Source organism: Paracoccidioides brasiliensis (genome assembly GCF_000150735.1).
Source record: "Paracoccidioides brasiliensis Pb18 unplaced genomic scaffold supercont2.4, whole genome shotgun sequence".
Taxonomy (NCBI): domain Eukaryota; kingdom Fungi; phylum Ascomycota; class Eurotiomycetes; order Onygenales; family Ajellomycetaceae; genus Paracoccidioides; species Paracoccidioides brasiliensis.
In genome coordinates, this window is record NW_011371361.1 from 986,827 (window position 1) to 990,082 (window position 3,256).

Sequence of the window (3,256 nt, forward strand, 5' to 3'; positions counted from 1 at the left end):
CAGAGCTTTTTAGCACGCCGCCTCTTGGTTTGTCGATGGCAAGTTGGCAAGCTACAAGTCACCAAATCGATCTCTCCTGCGACATAACTAACGGCTTGTTATTATTGCTGCCTTGCCCGGCCTAGCTAGCCTCACTAATCTCATTCTTAGGGCTCATTGAACCGGCTCCTTGGTGCCAGCGCATCAATAGGAGCCTCAAACACCGACATCCGTTGCAATTTACAGGCCCGTTGGCTCTTTGATTTTCACAAAAACTACAATTTTTTTTTTCCTTTTTTCTTTTTTTTTTTTTATAAAAAAAAAATGAAATACTTGACGTGTCGTTTTCTTCCCTTTGTACTACGGTCTGTGTGCTACGGTCAGTGTTATCAGTGCGCAGATTGCCAGAGCTTAGTGCTAATTGGCAACAATGAGAGTTCCTGTGAGAAATTCCCCAGATTTTCCTATTATCTGAATTCTCGTATTCGATTGCCCCCAGCATTTCCAGCTGTGATGGTAGTGGTCTGAAGAGGTAAATTTCTGACACTGTCATACAGCTGATCCCCCCAATGCCAATACAGAAGATGGGATGAAATATGGGGGTTGAGATTCACATCACATCCATGAATGTGGAATCCTCGTGCGAGTGCGGGCAACCTCTGGGACATGTCTTGTCCCATACTTTCGAGATTATATTATTGTTCATCATTTCCTTGAACTCACTTGCTTAGCTCTTACTCGAGAGTTGAGACGAAACCCGAATGGGTGGGTTCTCGAACTCGCTAGTCATTACGGAGTATTCATGGTAGTGTAATGAAATCTCAGCTTCCCCAGATGGAGAGATTCAAGGCCTGAGTGGCTTTGTGGGGATGGCCAGCTAGAGGTTTCAGAGGTTTCAGAGGTTTACAAGTAAATATTATCATTAATTAAAAAATGAAAATGAAAAAAAAAAAAAGGAAGAAAAAAAGGAAAAAGAAAGAAAAATATTTTCTTATTAAGAGGGAATAGGTGCACCCCTTTCTTTTGCCAGACTGCAGTGTCAAAAACTAGCAAAATCCAAATGCCAGCTTGAACAAGCAAGCTGATCATCAATTCCCGAGATCAACGCAACCTTATAAATTTTCCATCAGCCCACAATCCAACCTCCAACAAACATCCAACAAACCCCACACAAAAATGTAACAGTCCAATTCTACGCTTCAGGCCTCCTGGTCTCAAAATTTCTACAAAAAGTCAGGGAACAGTGAAGGAGCCAATGACAGCCATTCCGGCTTCTTTTTGTATCCAGCTTAGTCAGGCCAACAGCTGCCGATCGGACTCCAATCCCCTGCTAACTCTGCTCGAGCTGTGTGCTAAAGGGGTTTCTAGAAAGTCTGCGGGAATTGCCTCCACTTCCTTCAATTGATCCTTGCATCGTCTGTGGGAGGAAAGGCGAGTTTCTTCACCTCATGATTAATATTTCGATATGACAACTGACTTGACAGATACGGCTAAGTACGCGAGATGTGCGGATACGGATACGGATGCACTGCTGTCGTTTGTGCGGGACGGGACGGGAGATCGTTTGCTATATATACCCTTGTTGATGAATCGCGGTTTTGGCATCCAATTTATGCTCCGAATGGCAACTTGCTGAACTTTCCTTCTCCTTTGTTTATGTGAAAGGGATTCAATCTCTCCTTTCTGAGGGCTACAGAATGATAAAATACCACGGCCCATGTGAAATCGTCAGTGGACTGGTATATTTTGTCTATTCGCGTGTATGTCTACCTGTGAGGTGTCTTTGCTAGACAAACCCTTGGAACAATTTTCAAATTATCCGCGGATCATATCCGCATCTATCTCTCTAGAGAGACTTCCGCGCTTCTTTTTACCCCCTCCTCAAAGTCCATCGACGGAATCCCCAAACTCCGTCGCCACACCTATGCCCAGCGTCATGCCAAACCATTCTCCCAAATACCAACCGGATAGACCTGGCACCTCCTTCCCTCAAAGCCTCTTCCTTCCACGTTTGCCTCTGTCATAACATGCTATACTCTTAATTCAACCTTGTTAAAATCTCATCTCATCGCAACAGCTCTACTGACGCATCTTGTCAGTTAGCTATAGTGGAATTTCCTCCATTTTCACATTTTAAATGCTTTGAAGCCATGCCCATTTGCTGCACTCCCCGCCTTTCTATACAAATCATTGATGATAATGAAAGAAAGAGCAGAAAGGAAGCATGACGCCACTTGTGTTAGGTATCTTGCATATGAGCCAGCCACATATACTAGATTGCATACCTTTATACGCTCATGCAGAACGGGCTGCAGTTTCGCGTTAGGCTATTTCAGTGTGGTTTTACGGGACCCCGTGTGCACCCAAGAGGGAGATGGAATGTGCATCATACACCCTCTTCTTCCCCTATAGGAGTCGAAGATTTCTGCCTACCTTCCCGACCCGGAAATGAACCCCGCGAGGCCAACCTACCCTGGCATGTTCCAATCATAAACCTGTCCTGAGCTGCAGCGGCGTAGTGGTCATAGGCCTTTTTTTTTTCATTCCCCCAGATTCCACATCTTCTGCCGAGAATCCCATGCAGATCTATATCCCCCTGTATATGCCGTTTGGGAGCTTTCTAAGGGTGAGGTCGGCCAATTGGAATGCCACTCCATTCTCATACTTGAACGCCCCAACTTGATCTCTCAACCTCAGCCAGCGACATTTTTGGTTCCAGCATCGGAAATATTTCCCCTTAATTTTCACGCCTTTACCCATCTACGCAGTGGCATAGTTGATCTATTCATGTGTATATGTATAAACAGTTTCGCGCACGGATAAGTATAGTTCGTTCTCTCAGTTAAGCAACCTTTGCAATCGATCAAGCTTGCCAATCTTTCAAAAGAATCTTCCAAATCCCCTCCACGTCTATATTCTCTAGGAATACAAGCATGCAAAGCGTGCATGCAATGTGCATTCCCGTGCATATGCAAGGATCCTGATAAAAAAAAATTTTTCCTTTTTTCCCTGCTCTAAACTAATGTGTCAGCGAAGCCCCCCACCAGGACCAACGATATCCGTTTCTTATTTTTATTCTCATCGATGACGGAATAATCTTAGAAATTGTCCAATGCAAAGCGGCGACACATAACATCCTTCAAGCAGCTATGTGGGCATATAGCCTCAAGAAGAAGGAGAAGTGAGCACGAGATGGAACCTGGTGTAGAGATGTAGCATCGAGATCTCTGACCGCTCCCCTTTTTCATCTAGCAAATGCTCTCTCTCCTATCCTAGC